Source organism: Panulirus ornatus, chromosome 23 (genome assembly GCF_036320965.1).
Source record: "Panulirus ornatus isolate Po-2019 chromosome 23, ASM3632096v1, whole genome shotgun sequence".
In the NCBI taxonomy this organism is placed as follows: domain Eukaryota; kingdom Metazoa; phylum Arthropoda; class Malacostraca; order Decapoda; family Palinuridae; genus Panulirus; species Panulirus ornatus.
The window spans coordinates 1,665,418-1,681,926 of NC_092246.1; positions in this window are offsets into that span (position 1 = coordinate 1,665,418).

Here is a 16,509-nt window from a genome sequence, read left to right on the forward strand (position 1 = left end):
TCACCTGCTGGCGGGTAATGCTGAGTGTCTCATGACCAAGACTAGGATGACATGGCTGGACACAGCAGCTGGGAGAAGCTAAGCTGCGATGCTCAGGATCATTACAACCTAAGATAAGTCAACTGAAACTGAAGGACCCGAACGTTTGTTGCTTACTGTATTTCTTACTGTAATTCTCACTGTATTCGCTGTATCATTTTGTATCCTAAACACAAAGTAAAAGTTCCTCTCTCAAGTCGTATGTTGCCTGACGATCCTGAGGTCTGGCTGAGCAGGCGATGCAGTAGATGTAAAATGATCAAATTCTTTTGTATGCGTTAGTTCATAAAATTGCTGGTGATCCGGATCATTACGTTCGGTTATGTGAACTACATTGCTCGATAATCGCATTATTATGACAAATAGGCGGACGTAGTGAATATATAAACGCCAAATAATACATAACAGAGGAAACTAATGATACATAACAGAGGAAACTAATGATACATAACAGAGGAAACTAATGATACATAACAGAGAAAAACTAATGTAAAAGGAAAATCTTATCATGATAGTTGTTGATGTGTATCTCTCTCCTTCTTGGTTAGTGTCATCTGCGTCCTTCCCTTCTCTCCTCCCCACCTCCACATGCTCCCCAACAAGGCGACTTAACCTCCCATCCTTTTAAGTCTTCCTTCCCAACAACTCCTTTTCATCCTGACCTCTATGGCTCCTCACGGAGGATTCTCTTCACCAATCATCCTCCTTATCTTAGGTTCCTCTCCTCCAATTGAATTCTTCTTCCTTATCTACCATCCTTGTCCTCTGTTTCAAATCCCACCTCCGCAACACACACATGTCGCCACACTGACACGCAGTTCCTACGACGAAACACTTTCTTGCTGCACCTTCCGTGGAAGATGATGGATATATAGATGGATAGATAGATAGATAGATAGGTATATATGAATAGATAGATATATAAGTAGACTGACAGACAAGACTATAATTGAGTCTCAGTATGAGGGGGATACCTGATGGTATACCCTGACTGTAACTACGTCTTGACAACGTAAAGTTGCGACGATGAATGAACGTAACTTCTCACTACAAATCTGCCACACACCGCCACAAAATGTTCCCAGTTGACCAGTAATGATACTCTCGCCACATGAATAAGTCTCACTGTCTCATAGGAGTTCTCTCTCTCTCTCTCTCTCTCTCTCTCTCTCTCTCTCTCTCTCTCTCTCTCTCTCTCTCTCTCTCTCTCTCTCTGCGTCACTGTTACCACCCGCCTGGGTATGGGGGGGAGGGTTAGTGACGACCGAGCAGTGAAGCAACATTTCAGTGGCTGTCAAGTTTTACACATCTTTGGCTCAGCTGGGTAGCTGTCTATCCTTCGTACCTGACCCACGTGTGGGCCGCTGGGTATACAGCATTCCTGTGTGATACATAACACTTGACAACACGCAAATCACACGACTCGTTCTTCACCGTCACTCAGTAACCGTTTGGTAACATTTCGTAGTAACCGGTCATAGGTAAGCCATTACCCATCATTAACACGTGTACTGGACAGTACCCCACCCTCAGCACGTGTACCACGCGTAAGACTAAAGCAAAGAGTTCTTGATGGAAGTTCTCTCTCTCCATTAACGCATTTCTTTGACGAAGGAAAAACATCAGCTGCTCCCCATGTAAGTCCTCCCCAACCATTAGCACGGAAGACGCTAGCAGTCTCCCCACCCCACATCTACTCGACCCATCAGGGTGATGATAGACGCGATACTCATATCTTAAGCAGATGACACATTACGGCCTGTAATCACAAAGTTTTCTGACGGCGAGAATTGCCGACCTTAATTTTCTTTTCCGTTTTACGTAAACATGTGTTTGGCGATGGTTGGCGAGGGAAGGGGGAGGGGGTGGCTAGGTTACGAGTTACGTGTCAAGTGTTCCGTGAGAGAGAGAGAGAGAGAGAGAGAGAGAGAGAGAGAGAGAGAGAGAGAGAGAGAGAGAGAGAGAGAGAGAGAGAGAGAGAGAGACTTAAAAATCCCCTAACGAAATGCCAACAAAATTTCTGTACTACATTAAATCAACACAAGAAACGTGTTCAGCCAGTTTGGACTTCACTCGCCAGACTCCGATTTCATAAAATCATTTAGAAGTCATGACGTCAGACATATTACAGTCATGTCATGACGTCAGATATATTACAGTCATGTCATGACGTCAGATATATTACAGTCATGTCATGACGTTAAACATACTTCGGTCATCTGGAGGAGACCTTATTTTCGTATATCCTTCCTGGTTCAGGTATCATTGCTACAACAACCGTCAATATCATAAACCACCTCATCACTGGTGTGTGGCTGGTCAGGACGCCAGGGATGAATCATTGTGAGGAACGTTACGGGTCGAGGAAGGGAGTGAGGAAGGGAGTGAGGAAGGGGGTGAGGAAGGGAGTGAGGAAGGGGGTGAGGAAGGGAGTGAGGAAGGGGGTGAGGAAGCCTCTACCTTAGTGGAATGTTGAGAGGGTTCTACAGCCAGGGTCAACCTATATTTAAGGTGGAAAGCGATTCTCTTTCATGACGGTGAACACCAGCAGCTTTCTCGTCACATGTGAGATATGGAGGTGGTTTACTGGGGCCAGACATGACACGCGGGTAATGATACGGGTGAGCCAGCCCCTTCACCTAGTGTGGTGGTGGTGGTAGTGGCGGTGTTGGAGGTAGTGGTGATAGTAATGGTGTTGGTAGTAGTGGTGTAGGTAGTGGTGGTCGTAGTACTGTAGTAAGTTGAAGGCGGTGGTAGGCTGGTTTATGAGTTAGTAAGGTGTGGTTAGCTGGGTAGGCGGGTGGTTAGCTGGTTGGGTGGTTGGTGAGCTAGCTGGGTGGGTGGGTGAGTGGTTAGCTGGGTACAAGATCTGAGAGAGCTAAAGCTACGACGAGAGGACCGTTAGAGGCTATAAGTTTGCCTACCATGAAATAGATGAGTAAGGAGTGACTTGATCACAACCTTCAAGTTTCTTATCCTGTTTCACGATGTCGGCAGTCATCTGTTCTTAATAAAAGAGGAAAAGATAGACAGAACAAACACAAACCATAAACATTATTGTTAATAGAAAATATATTATGAGTCACCTACATAATGTTATAATAGCTGGTGTCTGCAGGAAGCAGAGTCATGAAACTGTGGCTGTCAGTAAAATACAAAAGTCTAAAAAAGTTATAAGATAATGGAGGAAGTTCAGTAGATGGAGTGTGGAGTTCCCCTCCTGCACTGCATGAAGAGGTCATTCAATAAACAGATCCATGAACTCTTTCCTCTCCGCTGTACAAAAGATCAAGAAACATACACAAAACAAGCACATAAACAAACACATACACATATACACACTCTCTTGTATTGCATACACACACATGTAAACACATGGTTACATGACATACACACACAAACACAAAGACACATACTTGCGTATACATTCTCTCTCTCTCTCTCTCTCTCTCTCTCTCTCTCTCTCTCTCTCTCTCTCTCTCTCTCTCTCTCTCTCTCTCTCTCTCTCTCTCTCTGTATCTCCCCCTCTCTCTCACACACACACACACACACGGTCGGTGGTGGTGGTGGGTTGTGGCGTTGTCGTCATTAAAATCTGGAAACTTTTATAAATATCATTACCTCTGATTATACCAGGCTGGGTGAGCCGGGTTCTCCTGTTGATTGGTGGGGAGGAGGTGGGGAGAAGGTGGGGAGGAGGTGAGGAGAAGGTGGGGAGGAGATGGGAAGAGGTGGGGAAATAAGGAAGATGAAGAAGAAAGACGAAGATAGAAAATGAAATAAGCGAGGAAGAAGATGGTTGTGACAATGAGAATAAAATCAAAACATCTAAATTTGTTGTTAATGATGGAGAGAACACTCACGTGACCGACAGATATGTATAATGACCGACTTAGTGACTGTGAGGACCGGTCAGAACAATTGGTGGTTTAACAGTAACAATTAAATGACCGTAAGTACCGTGCCAGGTGACTGGTGCAACTGTTATGTACTGACTGTTGTGTGTGTGTGTGTGTGTGTGTGTGTGTGTGTCTGTTATGTACTGACTGTGTGTGTGTGTGTGTGTGTATGTGTTCGGTCAAGTGGGTGACGCCACCACCAGACTGGCTCCTGCCATCAAAGGTCAGCAATGTTGAGTGGGAGTAGCGCTCTGCTGACTGTGGTGTAGCTGACTGTCTGATCCAGACTGCCCACCGTCACACCAGTCAGTTTCTGTCCCTTCGAATAAACTGTCATTATTCTTTTTTTCATGATCAATATAATCATCATCTTAATTTCAATCTTATTTTTCAACCTTCGTCTTTCTCTTGGCTACATCAAGTTGCTGAATATGATTCTATTTTAAGAAAGAACTTGTCTCCTCGACCCCTCCTTAACATTGCTTAACATTGGACAAATCGATATATGAGCTAAACAAGCACGATGTCTGCATTGACTATCTAAGCAAGGTGTTAAGCAAGTGAGCTCAGTTTGCTGATGACTTAAACAAGGGTTAAACGAGGACGGTCATTTGGGTAATTATCTCAATAGGGACTTCACAAACGAGGTCAGTCTCCTAATTGCCTTAACAAGGACTGAAGAAACGAGGTCGTTTTGGTAATGAATTAAACAAGGATTCATAGAAGTGTAGTCACATTCATAATTATCTTAACAGAAAGCAAATATAAAACAAATCTCTCTGTGCTAATTGATTCAGGAGGAACTAAGAGTAAATGAGGTCGGTGTGTTAATTACCACAACGATAATCAAACGAGGAAGATGGTGGCTATGTTGATGGTCACAAATCAGTAAACTAATAACGTGAGTCTTCATTACCACAACAGTAAACAAACAGATAAGGTTTGTGTTGATTTCACAACAGTTAAAACACAAGGCGGGTCACTGTGTTTATCACCACAATAACAAATGAACGAGTAAACTGTTTCACAAGATATATATATACAAGTGGAAATGTCACTCTTGTCCTCAGTTTGAAAGCGACTACGAAAAATGGCAGCCCCCACCTCACCCCCTTTTCCCGTCCCTGTGATGATTAAAACATGGGGCATAGGATGGAACGGGGCGCTAATCACTTGGCTGGAAAATCGAACCGGAAGAGGAGGGGAGCGGGCGAGAAATATAGTGGGATGGAAGAGGTAAAGAAACACTGCTGTATATGGAATAGTCATAAGAAAACCAATGATACTTTATGACGAAGGAGGACAGAAACAGTACCTCAGATTCCCAGTATATCCACAAGATAAGATGATAAAGCAGATGAAAGAAGAAAATAGTAAACACATCAATTCTTCAAACAAAGAAACGAAACAATACATTGATATCTAGAAAATCAGCCAATCCTGTATCACGAGAAACGTGAATCTTGAGTGATGCTGAGAGCAGCATGACTTTAATATAATTACCTGGGTGATAATCTGACGTAGAAAAATATAATACGAGTAATACAATGCTCTCTCACCACTGTATTCATAGTACATTTCTCACTCGTAATAGAACGTAATTTATTTTGCTTTTGTAAGAAGTTGTTTCTATTGTATTTGCAATGAAATGGTCTTCCTACTGTAATCCTATTGTCACACTCTATTCCATTATTCGTATGATGTTGTTTCTTCACACGAAAACATAATCTAACGCTTTTTCAATACCATTTTTAAGGTTATCAAGATTTAACCATAATTTCATGTTTTTACCTATGGATGCGTGAGTAAGGTTTTAAAGAAAAGAACGATTATCAACGTACTTGCTTTAAATCTCTTGAAAATCCTTATTAGCAGTTTTAACTGCATGTAAACAAGATTGTAGTGAAAATATAAGATTTATATGAAAGAAATCGTAGAGCCAAGCTTACGTGTATTTTTTGTGGATTTGGAACCTTTCGTATCATTAACATTATTCATGGTGTTTGTGATATCTGTCAAATCTCTTCAACATTAGATGACGTTTTCCAGTAGGTTATTAGAATCTGTCTTTAGAATGCCTGACTTAAATCCCCTTTGGAAAAGATAAATTATCTTTGGTTAAATGACAGATCCTCTTTGGAAGAGATAAACTATGGTGCAATGACCCACCTCTTTTGTATAAGAAAATCAAGATATCTCTGGGGGTTAAAAACATGGGATTCACGCGACTCAGAAGACTTCAGATAGGTCGACAAATACACCTAAGTACATCTAAATATGATGTTTAATGGAACCTTAGAGAGCTTTAGGAGCGGGGAGTCTTCCTTCTCTTGGTCGCACAAAGGAAAGGTTCTCCTTGGGAGCCACACGTTCCTCCTTCTTCCTAGTAGGGAGACCTGAAGGGAGGGACCTTGGACGAACGAAGACCTCCACCCTTCCCATACACTCTGCCTCAGAAGGGAGACTTCATAGCATTTAAAGCGGACTTCTCTCCCTTTATCTTCGACCGATAATGGAGACCCACTGGAGGTCTTCAAGAACGAGGCCTGCAAGACTGACCATTTGCCTCCTCAAGTCTATGAGAGCGAAAGAAAGGAAACAACCCGCGTCTCGTGTTCACCGTGGGGTAGAACACTTCCTGTTTTCCTTGACCCCACCAACCTTCCCTCCATCCATTTTCTCCCCCGTCCCACTAATCTCCCCACTTTCGTCATTTGTCTCCAGCCTTCACCTCCCCCGAATCCTTCTACCCTCCCACCACCACCACGACCATTATGTTGGAAAACCAGTTGGTCCCTCACTCCTCTCTTGTCTGTCTGTCTGCCTCTCTCTCTCTCTCTCTCTCTCTCTCTCTCTCTCTCTCTCTCTCTCTCTCTCTCTCTCTCTCTCTCTCTCTCTCTCTTCTTCCCCCCTTTACCTCCCCCCCTCATATCCTCACCCCCCTCCCTCTCTTCCTTCCTGTGTGCAAGACGCCCCCCGCCAGGCATAGTGTGGTGGACCACTCCCTCACTCCCCCCTCCCCAACTACGTTGAAGATAGACATATGGAATTGGCCCATGTGACAACCGAACTGTTCCTACTCGATGGCTGCAAACTGCGGGGTAAATCAGCTTTTAAAATGCTAGACCTTGTGAGCGGAGTCAGGTTTAGAAAAACCGCTACGAGACGCCGGAGTTGTAGAACGTCTACATCATATGCAAACAAACCTGTACGTGTTGTACTACTGTGAAGTATCTATCTTATCTTTTTATCTATACGTAAAACAAACCCGAGAGAGAACAACATTTATTCTTCGTATTTCTAGGATGATCGACATTTTTATTACACATTTGTTATTGAAAGTTGACCCATTTATCAGGAGACGTTTTTAATCATAGGATAACCATCATTGAAGATATTTCCAATAAACCGATTTATTCGTTGCGTCGAGTTAGTTCATATAACACTGATACTAATATTAGTCTTATATTAAAACCTTCTTAGTATTAAAAATATCCGAATCAGTAATCAATAATCGATAGATAATCAACAGATAATAATCAATAACTGAACCAGGTATGTTATAATCGATATCTAATCAATAAGAAACTTATTTGTTTCTTTTTCAAGAAAATAATTTGTTCATATTGAGGAGAAGGGATGAGAGTCTCCTCAGCATGCTGATGTTAGCATGTCATGCTGGTGTGGCCAGAAGTGGCTGCTCTTTGTTAAGGATGAGCCATGTGATTGTGAGGTCCACAACAGCAGGATGATCATCACATACTTTGTGAATCCTGAAGATGATAACATACCTGAGGGAGCCTGAAGATTATCACATACCGGGGAAAGGTTGATGATTATCACATGGCTGATGGAACTTGAAGATTATGACATCCCTGAGGAAGCCTGGAGATTATCACATCCCTGAGGAAGCCTGGAGATTATGACATCCCTGAGGAAGCCTGGAGATTATCACATCCCTGAGGAAGCCTGGAGATTATCACATCCCTGAGGAAGCCTGGAGATTATCACATCCCTGAGGAAGCCTGGAGATTATCATATATCTGAGGAAGCCTGAACATTGTTAGCGTTCTCGCATGATCTTCGTTCATATCATAACTTCAACTTTGTTAGTTTTCTTGTGTAATTTGATCTTCATAAACTTTCTCATGTACTATGAACGTTGTTGTTTCTCATATTTTTTTGCTTTACTCTCATAGTTTTGTTTTTATTTAGCTTTATCGCATAATCTTAGCTTGCCGTAAAGACTGTCATACAAACTTTCTCAGCTTTCTCATGTAATCTTTTCTTCTTCACCATCTTCATACATTCCTTGCTTTGCTTTCATTGTTGAGTCGGTTAGATTCCATGTTGTATCACTTCCACTGTTCAGATGTATTTCTGATGTACCTGTTGATTATATATAACCTAGAAATGAAATAGAAATGAAAGGCTGAATATGGTGTTGATCTAGGCATTTGGCGCCGCTATGGTACGATATACGACAGTAAACGTGTAGGTTCAGACTCTGACATATCTATTTATATTTGATCTTAGAATTAATGGATTTCAACAGCTAAATGTCATTAAGCCAGAATTCGTACATGACGGTGAATTACGCAAATTGCGAAAACTGATTGATTTGTGAATATCTTGAGGGAATGTTATAATACAGGTAAATGACTTTATATATCTAGGTGAGAAATTGTAATGTCTAGCATAAAATTTTTCTGCTTAGAGAGAGAGAGAGAGAGAGAGAGAGAGAGAGAGAGAGAGAGAGAGAGAGAGAGAGAGAGAGAGAGAGAGAGAGAGAGAAGCCTACATATCTCCTCTTATCTTACTTAGTGCAGATACTTCGAGCGTTGCGTCTTCAATAGAATTGTTCATTTCAAGGACGATGTTGGCCAACTACTCCTTCCTTTAATTATCCCCTTCCAGTATGCTGTAGGTCGGAGTACTTAGAATACTACTGGTTGTATTGGGAAACAAATCGCCTTAAATAAGGATTAATCATAGAATCGAGAGAACATGTTTGATCAGTGAACATAATCACGGACCTGGGAACTGGGTCGCTACAGTCCTGTACTGGTAGTTACACTGGCGGATGTATGACCTTGATAGAGATAACGAGGTTCAAGATCTAGGACAAAGATAAGTATCAACTGATAACTGGTTATGATCAAAGCCTTGGACGTAACTCGTCACGACAACACGACCCTTGAGCACGACGGTACGACCCTTGAGCACGACGGTACGACCCTTGAGCACGACGGTACGACCCTTGAGCATTACGGTACGACCCTTGAGCACGACGGTACGACCCTTGGGTATGTTGGCCTAGCCAAAGACAATCCTCGTTGGAGGGTGGGCGGTTCTGTCTTGCTGAAGGGTCGTACAACTGTGTTTGGTATTAAACAAAGAAAGATAAAGCACTTGAGAAGATCTCTATGAGAAGAATTACCATTTTCCAATTATTTTAGGAACTTGTAAGCGTCGGCACACAAAGTTATCAAAGAACTTTCGGGTAAGTGTGCTGCTGGGCCGTGAATAACCTGGTAATTACATCCTTATGTGTTAATCATAGCAAACGAAAACATCACGTAACTCCACCTATTCATCTTGTGACAAACACCAACTTTTACCTACACCACAAAACTCTCTTTCCATATATTTTCCTGTCACATACAGCTCCTTAATGGCATCATTTACCATTAAACTTCCGCCCGCAAGGTAAAGAAAGGAGGGGGGAAAAATAAGAAAACATTAATTATAACAATAAGCTTGGGGGAGGTGGGGGTAGAGCGGGAGGAGAAGACCACATTCCAATATCAAAGGAGGATCCAGAATATTAATGCCTGGCTGGTTTGAAAGGCAACTCCAATTTCTCCGGAATGAAAAAGTTTTAGGGACGTCGGGGCTAATGATATCGTGCGTGTGTATTTAGGAAGATACCGCCCTCAGGGATCAATACCAGGCCTGAGAGGCGACCCGCGTTTTCCCGCGAAAGATTTGGCAGGATTGATTTTCGCATGTTGTTGATCATCTATTTATGTTTGTATTTATAGCTGCGATTTCTCCACGTCCCTATGCTTCCAGGGGAGGCTCTATCCTTAGAAGTAATCTGTGAGTGTTAGGAAATAGATGTACAGTTCGTAACTCGATGTCAAAAGTCCAGGAGGAAAATATACCTACATATCTTATCTGGCCACCTCTCCTGGGGATGAATTTCAATATTGTTGTGAACGTTAGACGGCACCACTACTCCTCTAGGCCAATCAGTTGACAGGATCGAGATGGCATCTTATGAGGCAATTTTTTTCTCTCTTTTTTTGGAAGTAAATAAGGTTAGGAATTTCTTATTGCATTTTCTTGAACAAGCCAGGTTGGGTATACCGCGGAGGCAGAGGAAGCCTGGTATTTGGCAAGCATTGGTGCTGATTAATCAGTCAATAAATAAAAGAATAAAAAGTCTTTGGAACCAGTTCGTATATCTTAAAAAAAAAAAAAAAAGAAAGAAAAAACTAATTCTGAGCTCGGCTCGAAGACGCGACTCAGAATTGGAAAATGTCTAATTTCCATGAAACTAATGCCGGGTTATGGTCTAATTTGCAAACGTGGTTGTCGTGTCACATATCATGTATGCTAAACACACTTATTTCTTCCTGCCAACAGCATGCATTTGCCTCTGGAAGAGACGGTTTAACCTATGATATCAGAGGCTTTAGAAATGTGCTTCTTGGGAAGACGGTTTACTGCAAAATGAATTTGATTCTCGTGTGTATGTGTCTTGACTTCTTTTCCTTTGTACGTATTTCCACGTGGGTGTCTCTCAGTTGCGATGTAAACAACGAAAGCTTTGTTTAACGTAAAGTACATCATTTCCAACACCCAAGCCAGACCTTGGTCATCTCCTTCCACCTGCTGTAAAAAGTACAATCCTCTCTCGTCCCACATTCTCCTATCTTATCATGCCAGTTGGCTTCTACCCCTCCTGCACGATACATTCAAATTATCGAAGAAAGAAAAGGAAAGATGGAAAGCACATTCAGCGACGCACTTACTTTAAGAGGAGGAGGAGGAGAGGGTGGGGGGTGGGGGAGGAACTGGACCAATAACTCGACCAGATGGTTCTTACGAAGGTGACGAGAGCGCTACGGTAGATACAAGCACGAGATGAGGAAGTAACTCAGTGCTGCTTGTAGTCGCCTTTGGAAGGTTTATCCTGCGAGATATAAGCCCTTGAATACAACGACTTAACCGTTTAGATAAGACTACTTAACTCTAGAGTAAGATGGCTTAATCCCTTGAGAACGATGAATGACCTCCTTGAATACGATGACTTGGCTCTTTGAGGACGATGATCAACACCATTGTACTTAAGACACAACTTGGTCGTACTTGAAGGATCATGTTCCCGTCAGCGTGGGGTTGAGCACTACACTCATCATGGGATAAAATCATTACCCGAGGGTCTCTTTCTCTATCTCTCGTCTCGTCTCATCGCCAGTTTTTTTTTGGGTTGACGGCCTAACTAAGGCATCCGTCCAGCAAGAGCGCGCGGTGCATCCCAATTATGCAAAAGACGTGGGAAAAAAAAGCATGATGTACTTGACAAGGGGTTTGTGACAGCCAAGAGATGGATGGTTTGAGCAAATTATGATCACTTAGCCAAGCGCAGCTTCCCATGACAGGGATATCCTCAGAGTCTTATGCTTTAAGTGATTTTACGGTGTTGGATTATTGTAATCAAGGGGTTTGGTCTGTCCTTAAGGGGTTCAAGTTCTCATAGCTCAAGGGTACACTTGCTACCCTTAGAAGGGCCAAAACGGTTGTGCTCAAGAGATTCAGTCTTCTCACCACGAGTTATATATGATTGCGAAGCGGGTCGGTAAGATTCTCTTGATTAAACCATCTCCTCATCTCACCCTCTTCTAATTTTCTCTATTTTTCTGTTGTATCTACGTATCTATCTGTTCTTCCTCTGTTCAAGACAGACTTCTCTTTCTACCCTGTTTTTCTTTTCTCTCTAATTTTTTTAGTCTTCGATTGTGTATATCTTGATTTTTCACACTGAGTGGGTTTAAGTTAGTGTTAACACGGAGCTAAGTCACGGTGCTTGGTCAATTCACTTACCGCTCTCTTTAGGGAATTAGGTATACTTAAAGGGTTCCACTGTCTCACTGAAGAGATACTGCCATCTCACACTTAGGTTTCCTCAAACACTATACTTAGATAGTTAAAGCATTATTCCAAATAGCATTTAACTCGTTGAACTTAGAGGATTTGACAAGCATGCACTAGGGCTCAAGCATCTCAATTAAGATCATTACTCTTGTCTCAACAGTTTCTGTGATCATACTAAGGGAGCTTAAACACCGTACACTAAAGTTTTCATCATGTTTATGGTCTTGAGTTAGTCTTATAAAGGGGGGTATGTTATCGAACGCATGAGATTCTTTTGTTTCATCGTAAGACAGATGACGACGCTCAGTGAGCTAAGCAAATATACTCAGATTTGCAGCCATACTACAGGCGGTCAACTATTGAGCTACAGAGTTGGATTCTGGCATTCAAGAACCCAATGTTTCCTCACTTCATTCGAGGTTTTCTTGCATCTGTCTCTTTGTCAGACGAGCTTAGGAGACTATTGGTCTCAGCCTCAGTATGAAATGCGTACTTCGCAGAGCCTGTTGACTTCGATGTTGCTAGTGATGGTGGTGGTAATGGTGGTAGTAGTGTTGATGATGGTGGTGGTGATGGTGGTGATGGTGGTGATGGTGGTGGTGGAGGTGGTGGAAAGCACCTGAGACCCAGGCTCAGGTGGAGCTAACACTTGGTACACAAATGACTGTAATATTTATGGAGTTCAACCTAGTCAGGCGGTGGTGCCCGGCCAGGTGGGTCTTGTGATCTTCAAGCCTGACGAAGTCTTACAGTCCTCGATCCTGGTGAAGTCTTATGATATCCCAGCCTGATGAAGTCTTATGGCGCTTCACCCTAATAAAGTCAATATGGTATTCAGTCTGATGAAGTCTTATAAATGTTTCATTTCGGTGAAGTCTTATAGTGTTCCAGCCTCATGAAGTTTGGTGTTCCATCGTGTTCAAGTATCATGGTGCTCCAGTCTTGTGCTGGCGGCCTGGTGAGCTAACCAGACCTCGCCATGAAGAATGCAAGGGTTCGAGGCGTCGGTATCACAGCTCAGCTTTACGCACTGCTTGGTGTGGGCCCTACTCTGGCGTCTTGTGCTGTGAGAGAGAGAGTTTCTATATTTCATATGCTTGTTTGATCATACCACAGTTGTCTATAAGCCCTAATATACCTTAGCGTGAGTGAGTGTTTTCTATTGTCTTCATCTACATTTCTGATATATGTTTTCTTATTTCTTATTCTGTACCTGCGTCATGTGTCTTAGATGTCCACACAGGCTTCCACGAGAAAGTGAGCTCCATTTTAGATATGAGAAGGATTAGTGAAATCTGTTTATCTGGATTGTCAGAGAGTATTTGGTACCGTATGATATTGGTGTTTAGTAGAAGACTAGATCTTCAGACAGGATTGAGGGGGCGGGGGGACCTCCTTCGTCGGACAGAATATTACCTTAGTGGAAGGAAGGATAGGACGCATGTCAGAGGACTCTTCTGGGAGTGGGTTGGGATCACCGATGGCGTTCTGCAGGGAATCCTACAGCGGTTCTGGAACCATAGCTCTTCTGGAGCTATGTAAATGACTCGCCAGGACTGAACTCACACTTGAATATATTTACGGATGATGCCAGATTCATGAGGGATGTAAAGTGTGAGGAGGACTGCATCGACCTACAAGGGGAACTAGACAAAGTCCAAAGTTGGTCTTATACGTGGTTAAGGAAATTCAACTTGAGGAAACATAAATATATGGGACCGGGACACAGTTAGGGAAGACCTTGATAAGATTATTATCTGGCAGGAAATGATCTGCAAGAATCTGTGTGTGGGAAATACTTGGGAGTCGACATTATGCCAAACCCGTCACCAGACCTTCTCCTGAGGTAATACTAGAATCATGTTCAAGTGCATGGATGAGGAATTATTCAGGTATCTGGATGAGGAATTATTCAAGTGCTTGGATGAGGAATTATTAAGGTACATGGATGAGGAATTATTCAAGTACTTGGGTAGGAAAAGAGTATCAACTTGATCACAACCTTTAAGTTTTTAAGTCAGTTTGTTGGTGTCAACAGAGAAGAGTTCTTAAAAAGTTGCAAAGATAAAGCAAATGATGAAAATTGTTAATGGTGATAGTATACGAAAGTTTAAGAAATTGTATGTTTGAAGGAAAAGTCTAAGAGATGGGACACGCGAATATAGGACACACACACACACCCACACACACCCACACACATCTTATCCTGCTTCATCTCATTCTTTTATTTTCCTGTTACAAAGGTTCCCATTTTCTCGTAGGTACAAACCCACTGGTAATACAGGTCTTGAGGTATTTGCATACACCCTTGACTGCTCTATCTCGTGGGGTTCCTGACAGGTCACGCAATCCTGCAGGGACTTAAAAGATTAGGTGAAGATTGGGGGCGTGAAGAGAGACAGAAGATTAGGTGAGGTGTGGGGGGCAAGAGAGAGAGAGAGAGAGAGAGAGAGAGAGAGAGAGAGAGAGAGAGAGAGAGAGAGAGAGAGAGAGAGAGAGAGAGAGAGAGAGAGAGAGAATAGGTAAGACCCCAAGAATCAAGCATGGTAGTGAAAGGTTAGGTTTCTTATGAACTTTAAGACGAGTTGCTGGCGCATGCCCTGAGAACAGCGAAGAAAGAATGAGAAAAGTTGTGAGAACTAAGAGCCTGGCGGGAGGGAAAATACGATAAACGAGAAATGTATTACAGTGAAGAAATGCTGTGAAAAGAGAGGCCTGCGTAAGCAATATAGACGCGAGAGTAACAAGAGAGAAAGACAAGAAATGGATAGAAATGGAAAGGAAATTTAAATATAACTCTACATTCTAAAGGAAAGGCTAATGGAATAAAACTGAGCACATAAGACATACTAAATTCAAAGGTAAAAGAAACTAATGAGACTCATTGTGAAAACTTAACTAGAGAAACATCTGTAGCTTAAATCATTTAAAAGAAATTTTCATCAAAAGTAGAAATTCAAGTCAAATTTTAGTGTTTACTGAACAATATATGAAATAGGTTTATCCACCAGGCTACACAAGGATTTAAGTTATTGCGCCTCTCCACCATTAGCCTTCATCATTGCCTATTGACTTTATTGCAATTAAGGGCAATTACGCAGTCAGCCACGAATATAATGTGATTTGAAACAAGTCTCAGAAGGTAGTGTATTGAACCACCAAACATGGAGGGCAAAGATAAGTAATAAATGTAGTATAAAAGAACAAATATAATTACTTGGGTTTTCCATTAAACAAGGACATGTTAGCTAAAGTAATCATTCCGTAATGTAATTATTATTATTTATGAAAGAGGATATATTACTGATGTGAAGGATATAACAATAATTTTTCTTATAATGTGGTGGCACAGTAGTATGGTACGAACAGGTATATAGAAAAAATACACTCACACACACACACACACACATTTATACAAAGTTATGAGACGGAGCAACATGAGTGTAAAACTTTCTTCCTGTAACACACAAATGGTAAACAAGACATGGGGCCCCCACGAATGTATAACTCCCTCTCCTTACTGTATAAATAGTTCATTACATATACCCAACATGCATATACGTAACACGAAAAAGATGGACTCCAAACCACCATGCAAATTCTATGATCTACCAAAATGTTAGTGTTCGTGTTAAACATCTACAGATCATAAAAGATATGTGGTAATGATAACCACTTCTCACTTCAGACACAATGAGACGGTAAACTGGACGGTGAAGAAGTGATTGGGTTCATCTTACTAACTATTAAGATAGGCCATCGTGAGGTATCGTGGCATGACACTCACAGTAGGAATGACAAAGGAGACAATCATTGTCATCGTGGAAGAAGAAGAAATTAACAAAAGGAAATGATAATACTGATGCTATGAACAGGATCAGACTACTTATGACGGAGACCTGGTGGGAGACTGCAACACCTGCAGATGGAGGAGAAGACAAGGAAAATATAGATTGCAGGTGGTATATGATATAAGTATTCTCCAGTAATTGGCACAACCCTCGTAAGAAGAATTATATTGTAAATTGGGACAGTATATAAGAAATAAGAATTGCATCACAGGGACGAAATGATAACACAAAGCAGGAAAAAATATATATATATGCATCGCAATTTAGACCTAATGACTAAAAGAAGAAGATAACAGAAAAAGAAATGACATTGGGAACACAAAGGCTGTAAGAAAGGAAGAATGATATCGAAAAGGCATTGTGGGAAAGTATATATACACACTCATAATATGTTGAAGGCACTTCAGACATCACGAAGACATTTGCCAAGGGAACAAAGAACACTGAGAAAGTTATTTCAAATGGTATATAGAACGCTGTTACAGATACTGGAAATAAGAGGACATTCTGTGCAAAAATATTGCAAGTGAGGAAAAACTTTATGAAGTGGACCTGCA